Raw genomic sequence first — 8,664 nt, forward strand, 5'->3', positions numbered from 1 at the left:
AGTTAGAGTAATTTTTGAAATTTTGAAATATTTTTACATAATTTTTAATGTATTTAAGTTACATTTGTTATGAAAGTAAGTTATTATGTCATTAGTAATTTAAATAATACTTATGCTAATATTATCTTATTTACCATCGTATTATTCATTGATAACACTTAGAGTCAGGCCAGATGGCCGAGCGGCTGAGATGGCAACCTACTGCACTGGACTAGAGGACCCGGGGATCGAATCCGGATGGGTTAAAAAACTAGGAATTTTTCGAAGGGTGGTCCGTCCGGTTAGGCCGGCCTCCGTTCCGCATCGTCCGGCCGGCTCATTGTGGGCCTTTAATTTACTTAAGACTAGATAAAACGATTCCGAAATTACTTTTATTAGTCTTATATTAAAGTTTTATTTTGAATTTTTCTAAAATCGTTATCAGATTTAAAGTCAAAGGCAGCTGTTACAGTTACCAATGGATAATTCGAGCTAGAAAGTGAGAAAGTTATCCACAGGTTGCACATAACTTTCGATCGATTTCAATAACTGTACTTGTGTGTGCGTGTGTATCTGTGTGTATGTGTGTGAGATTTGAAGAGAAAGAACATTGAATTTCCAGCATTCATATACTTTATGTCCACTTCAAAGATGTTATATTACTCTGACTTGAAAAATATATGAAATTCTATTTAGAGGAGATAAACTGGAATCCATTCGATTGACTGTAATCAAAGAAAGTAATATTCTCGGTGACGTAACGAGAATGCAATTTAAATTTTCGATCACCACTACACAGAAGACATTCTTCCGCAGTTTTAAAACTTAATTCGTGTTATAAATTTTCTTTAGATTACACTAATTTGGATTCAATTCGAGACATAGTAATCGGCTTTCTAACCATTTACAGACATTTATTGTGATAAATGAACACGACAGAGCTATATCTGTACAAGTACATCTGTATGTTACATGTGTTTGAGCAATTCGGCAAGAAACTTTTCAAATATCAATATAACAAATCAAAATCTACATTACTGAAGCTTTTAGAGAAAATTTTATAATAATTACTTTCGAGAATTATTTCTGGATATAATAAGTATTTTTGTGTTGATAGCTTAGTGTATACTTTTACGTCAATTTGACGTCATTTCTTTATTTCCTTTTATAACTGTAGATCTAAAGATGACGTCAAAGTGACGTTAAAGCTTGTATCATCCTCGAAGAAAGAAACAAAGCGTAATTCAAAACTAGTTTCGATTAGATTGGATTTCAGTTTTTAAATAATTTAATTTTATATGATTGCAATTTAATATGTTTACTTTATAAATATTGTTATAATGTAAATTTATATATAAACTTTGAATTTGTATATTATACCGTTATATAATTATACTATTAAACATACTAAACGCTACAAAACTAGTATAAATATCTAGTGATGTAATAGCATAGTAATAATAGATATAACGTCATTAGATAGTTATAATAGAATATTTAATTGCAAGTAGGTCCTATGTGAGGTCCGGAACAGTCACAAACAATTTTTATCATTCACTTTCCTGTCACATTTTTTACATAGAATAATCCTAAAATTTAATTTTTATGTCCTGGGGTCCAAAGGGATAGGGCCCTTCTGTATTCCTGGAAACACAGAGAGGCCCTATCGATTCCTTTCTTTATGAACTTGATTTCTGGTAATGTTCTTTCATATTTAATTTACATTTTAAAATTATTTTTAAATCAAAATAATTTTTAATTAAAATTTTTGCAATACTTTCTGTAAAATTTGACGTGTAATTATTTTTCTAAATAACAAAATACCGTGATTTTCTAAATAATTATAAAATCAAAATAGTCTATAAATTTTATTGTAATTTTAACAATTTTACAAGATTAAATCTATTTAGAATAACAAATTTCCTTTTCGAAATAAACAAATAAATTGATTTTCGATTAATTTATTTTGAAAATTTAAGAAAAAAAATAATTAAATAGCCAATACTATTTTTTAAAAAAATTATCGATAATTTCTTTTATTTTTTAAAATAATTATCAAAATTAAATAAATCATAATAAATAACGTCTATATTTTAAAGACATTATTAGTCATTAAAATATTTTTAAAAATTGAAAATAAAAAAGAAAAATGAATCATTTTCAACTGAAAATAAAATTGATAGGTTGAAAAATAGAAAATATTTCGAGAAATGCTTTGAAAAAATACAATTTTTCTTGGAAGACATCACATTGATTTCTAATACGCTAACTTGTTCTGACATTACTCGATACTTTTTCAAGTACTAAGTAAACTCGATAAGTGAAATATAAGTTCAAACAAAAAACTATTCTTTTACTTAACAAAATATTAAAAAGTAAATATTTCATTCGTAAAATATTAAATTTTATATTCATTAAAGGCCTTATAATTAAGAAAATACATAAATTTAATGTCAAAACGTGATTTCTGAAGTATTACATGGGTTTCTTTATTATCTGAAAGTAGTTATTACTTAATGAGGGTATTTTTCTTTCTTTTTTTTAAATCAGTGATTTTATTTAATCCCGAAGTTTATTTAGCTTCGTTATTTCATAAAATTTTAAAGAAAATGTTGAAAATATAATTTTTCAGGTCGCTTTTTACCTTCAGAAAAGCTTCTAAAAACTGTTTCTTAAACATCTTCAGGGTATAAAATTGTAAAGAAAAGTCTTTCTTACGTTTTTATTGATTTTTTTTCTTTTTTTAATCCTTAAATTTTTAATTGTATTTTGTAATATTTAAGCTTAGGCTCTGTATAATAACATTTTAAATTCTTTAACGATATTTTATTGCTACATTTAACATATTTTATTCATATTTGTGCCATTTTATTTTCTAAAAATCCTTCTTTTTTTCTTGAGAATAATGGTTTGTAAATCAATAAAACTTCGACAAATTATCCAAGAATATTTTTAAATAACAAAATAAACATGACAATTTTCCAGTGATTAATGTTACTTTCATTGCATGTTAACAATAGATAATATTATATTCTTATTTTTCAGATAAATTTTTAATATGAATAGAAATTCTTCTTGTTAGAATAATTAAAATATGAGTTTTTGATATTTTATCTCATTTATTATTATTCATTATTTATGAATCTAATAATTTATATATTTAGTTACATAATTAAATTTCTTTTTATTGCTGTTATTGTTTTATTTTGTTTTATTGTTATTATTATTTATAAAAAATAAGTATGAAATTACTCAGTATTATATTGTAATTATTGCTTATTTTCTTTGTTTTATTGAGAATAAAGTAAATTTTTTGAATTGTACTCTAAAAATTCCATTTTTTTTAAAGTTTTTAGTTTTTTACTTGGGTGGAATTTAATACTTTTTAGAAGGTGATTGGTAGATTTTTTACTAGGATGGTGCATATCAAGTATAGCAAACTGTGTGCTAGTTAATTTTATTACATTAATATGCATATGTTATAACTTCTGTACTAAAGAAGAAGAGGATAAGAAATAAAAGTTCTTTAGAAAAATCAAGTATTATTTGTTCAAATGTTCACGATTTACAAAATACTGATAAATTGCTATTGATTATTTTTTGGTACTGAATTTTTTAGATTTTTCTCTACAAGTGCGTTAAAACTCTAAAACTTTTATATATTCTGTTAGTTCATCTAAAACATTCTATTTCTAGGAGGGAAAGGATATTTTTCTAGAAAGTAAAAAAGATAAAAATGACATTTGATGAAACTATTATCTTGATTATTGTTTACATTCGAGTGCATTTTAATCAGCTTCTTTATCTAAAAAATGTTGTAAGTAGAAAAATTATATATTAAAAAAAGTCCAAAAGTATGAAAACTTCAATATTTTCAAAAGGTTTTCTTTGATATTTTTCGGATTTATATTCCTTGAAATGATGATTAACTTTTTTTGTAGTTTACTTATATTTTCAACCTTAGAAATTTGAAAAACATTTCTCAAGTTGATAATAATTCAAGAGAAGAAAATAAAATCGTAAAAAATAAAATCTACTTTTCGTTTATAAAATTTGTTATTGAAGCGTATCTCCATCTTATGAACTAAAATTACTCGTAGTAGCTATTTTGTAATGTATCTTTTTGGGGAAAAAATGCGATAATAGCGAAAAAGCATTTAGTTAATCTTCTTAAATACGTATTTCCATGTCATTTATCCATTAATGTGGAATTAACACCATTAAGAAAGTGACATTTACTTAAACCTTTTGCTACATTCACTTTTGTTCTTCATTTGGCCATTTGTACCAGAAAATTTCATCTGTAAGGTTGAATTAATTGAGAGAATTTGTCAATAAAAATGAAAAATAAATGAAACTTAAAGTTTTTGAGTAAATAATCTTTAGATGTACGACTTTTTAAATTTATGACAGTTATGAAGTTTGATATGTATGAAAAGCATATACTTTTCAAATATGGATGTGTATTTCATCCAAAGTACGCATTTCTATTATGAATATTACGCAAATATATTACAAAAAGTACACATTTATATCATAAAAGTGATCTAATTCATAAAAAGTTTGAGCTCCAGATCGAAATTCTTTCGAATTTAGCATTCGAACTGTAGAACATCAGAAATTAGAATCGTTCAAGGTATGAGATACTACTATATATATTTATCAATATCCTGAGCAAGACTATAATTAAAATTTACGCAAATTTTTCTTAAAGTTAATAAAACTTTGTAACATTCTTATTTTTCCATTTTAAAAACTAATTTTAAATTATAATTTGATTCGTAAATAAAATAAATGAATAAGACACAACTTAAATATTTCTGTGCTTGGTTCTGGAATAATTCCATACTTAGTTCTAAAACAGTCTAAGAACAGAGTAGCTCCAGAGCCGTTCTGTTCTTCCTATAACAGCTCAGAAAAAACGAATAATGTTGTACAACAATAGAACGGATAATATTATAGAGCAGAAAGAGAGAATAATATTTGAGGCGGAACGTTAGCGAAGCCTCTTCTACGCGACTTACAGAATTATGTTATTTCTCAAAATTGGATCGGTCGATTTTAATAAAACTTTGCCATTTTAGGTTAATTTCAATAAGGAATTCAAAACCAAAAGTGATAAATATAAAAATGTGCTTAAATTTTAATGTCTGTGCTTCCCTGATGCGATTGAGCGTGCCTAACGGAATTTAGGAATAGGGAAAAACGGTATTGGAAAATGGACGCGAAAAACGAACAAAACACAAGAACAATTAAATTGTATTTACTAACAATTAAAAGTAATTGACGACGATTGCTTCTTCCGTGCCCAGCAATTGGCTTCTTCCGTATCCAAGAATCACTCTTTCCTTCCGGCTCCACCTCAATTCTATTGTGATAATCAAAGTCGCGCGACATCTTAGTCTAGAACAGAAAGAGCGAATAATAATAATCTAGAAAAGAAAGAGCAGTTTCCGTTCTTTCTGTTCTAGAATATTAATTAAAAATATTGTTGATAATAATTTATTCGTGTAACAAGTTCAAACTAATTAAGCAATAAATCAATTCGGACAGTTTTCTTTTTTTACTCCAAAAATAACCAATCCACCAACATTTACAAATTGGAATTATTTACATAAATATATTACTTTTTCATAATGAATGTGTTTGAGAAGCTGTACATTTTTATAATTTGTGCACACAGATGAAAAATGTAACCCTCTCTCTTTCTCTCTCTCTTTTTCTTTAGAATTTGCATTTGTTTTTTAATAATTTAAATTTTTAATTATTCATGTTGATCCATGCTTTTAAAAAATGTATATAAAATAAAGTTTTTGAATGTAATGACTTTCTCTTAAATTGCTCTCGAAATAGAAGTGATGCACCTCCTAAAATGAAGCTAATGAAGCTCCTATTTTCGTGTTCTTCACTAAATACTGTATAGCCTATATAAAAATACTAAATACNCAGCTAAAACACGCAAAAATTTAACAAAAATAATATTAAAGTAGCCAAGACATAGCCAAATATTGTAGTGCCACATCACTAGCGGACATTTGAAATTTGCCGACTAGAACGGTCGATTAACCGATGTGACGGTTAATCGGGGGTCGGATAATCGATGCTCTACTGTAGTCTGATTTGAAAAGTTTTTTATTTATTCTGAAAAGTTTTGTTTTCTCGTTATTTATTTAAAGAATTTTTAGCAGTAAGATAACTTTGTACTGTAGAGAAATCCAAGGTGGAAAGATGATAAAATCATCAGCACAGGCTAATAGATGGATGTTCATGTTCTCTATTTTTACGCCGTTGTTATAATAAAGCACTTGGAATATGTCATTAATAAAGATGAAGAATACGTACAGATTGATGGGGTCACCTTGAGAGAAACCTATAGAGATTTGAAAAGGTTTAGGTAAGTTCCCTTTTTTAATTACAACTGCTGTGAGATTGAAACATAAATTTTGTGTTAATGCTGTAAGTATGCAATTTTTACAACAAAACATGCAACTGGCAACTGATAAAAGTTGAATTACAGACTGAATTTAGATCAGGAAGCATGCTTAATTATAAATATAATAAAATGTCAAATTTATAATTTCCAAAAAAATATAATTAATTATAATATTGCTATAATATTTTTAAAAGTTCAACAAAAACCAAGAAGTCAAAAATTACTTCAAAATATTCCTAGAACAATATATAAAAATCACAAGAATAAAATTGACGCAAAGTAAAAAAAATATATATAGCATAATCTTATGTAGAATAAAATTATAAGCATGCAAAACATGCGTAAAATATAATATATTATGAATAAAAACAGTGTAAAACGTTATAAAAAGATACATATTGACTAAGTATGATTAAGTATACATCATGCAACTATGTACAAAGACTTTTTTCCATATTTTTAAATAACAAAATTAGAAAACATAAATCCTCAATGGCAGATATAGACGAAATTAGGAATTGCAATACAAAAAATGTTACGAGTAATTCGACCAATTATGGAAAGTGTAAAGTTTCAGGGATTAAATTAAAATATTTGTTTTTAAAAAAATGGATAGAAAAATATAAAACGCGTCGACTAAAACTGGAAAGCCAAGCCTAATACCAGTGACATTATCTGAACAATGAGGAGGATGGTTTAGCTCAAGGACTTTAAACTACAGTATACAGTCCTTGGGTTTAGCTTGTTAAAAGTAAGTAAACCGTTAAGCCAGGAGTAAACTATGTAATACTATAAGGAGGAAGCAGCTGAGTTCCGTGTGGGCAAGCAATACTCAATGACAGGTTGAAAATTGACTGAAAAGTGTTTTAGGACCGATCTTAAAGACGTTATAAAGTGGCACAATAAAATTGCCTCTGGGTATTAGAAGACTCTTGGAAGTCGCATTGATTTTAAATTTAATCATTAGCGATTGAACTAAAATATTAACGTTTTGCTATAGAACAAATGGGTCGGAATTTAGGTTTTCTTTTTTAGTCGTTAACGTAAGCGAGGATATTAGACTTTAAACGAGGCATAATGAAGTCAAAATATACAATAAAAATTAACTTCTCGAAACAAATTACTTTGGTTTTTAATATTTTAATATTTAAACGTGAAAGGAAATAGTCACTAGAACTTCCCCTTTCTGGACTTCAGAATTCTATTATAAGGACAAAAATGCTCTCTTAATTAATTCACATTTATAGGCATCGGAAAGCTTATTTGTAAAATTTCTCCCCTGTGAGATGGATGCAACATACTTGAGTAAATTACAAAGCTACCGAGCTTAATCTTAAAAGAACGGATAGAAATGGTTATTGGGTCTTATGATAATTGAAAAGTTTACGTTAAAATAATTGACAATAAGAAACCAAATCCGAAGAAATACTCTAACTAAAAGCTTGAGAAATATCAATAAACAAAACACATGCGGATCTGTCTACTAAATATTAAGTTTTACTGATTAAGTTGCAAGTAACTTGGTACTTTTGATCGATGACGTATGCGGTATGCTGCAGTAAAAAAGTTTCAATGGCCACGATGAATATATGTAATCAAATACGCAATTTAAGAAAAATGATTTTATCTACTATTGACTGGTGGATAACATCACTGACCGAAAGCGAACGGTTGTGGATATGGGCTTCATCAACAGGCTGGTCACGTGGAGTTTTCCGGGTTTTCTTCAGTTATCTAACGCCAAGATAACGGCAATTTCCCATATAAGTCAGACATCTTCCTTGACAGATCACAAGTGTTGCGTAGAGTTATTCCGTCAATGTAATATTATCCAAAAATAAACTTTAGTGTTGTAGTTGAAATGAAATAGGACGAAAGTATTTTCGATCGTTTTTTGGGATTGAAATAATAGTGGAAGAGAGTCATTGGCTTGTGGAAAATCAGATTGAATAATTCCATTCAAAAACCGAATAAGAACAGTAGCGGCAATAGATAAAATATTTTAAAATTTTACTGTCATCAGAGGGATTTTTAATGTCTAATGTTTGCATAGAGAGGTGGACGAGAGCCTCTAAGAAAAGGTTGACTCCGCTGTCTTCAGACTATCTTTAGATCCCGAGTTTAAAGGAGACATTTATTTTTGGTATTTCTTCTACAGGTGTAATGAGAACGTAATGGTTAGAACACCTGAACAACATATTAGAACATTTTAATTATGGCGTACGAGATAGTTCTAAAGGTTGTTAAATAGT

This window comes from Centruroides sculpturatus, unplaced genomic scaffold (genome assembly GCF_000671375.1).
Source record: "Centruroides sculpturatus isolate CEXI.00-Female unplaced genomic scaffold, Cexi_2.0 scaffold603, whole genome shotgun sequence".
NCBI classification, from domain to species: domain Eukaryota; kingdom Metazoa; phylum Arthropoda; class Arachnida; order Scorpiones; family Buthidae; genus Centruroides; species Centruroides sculpturatus.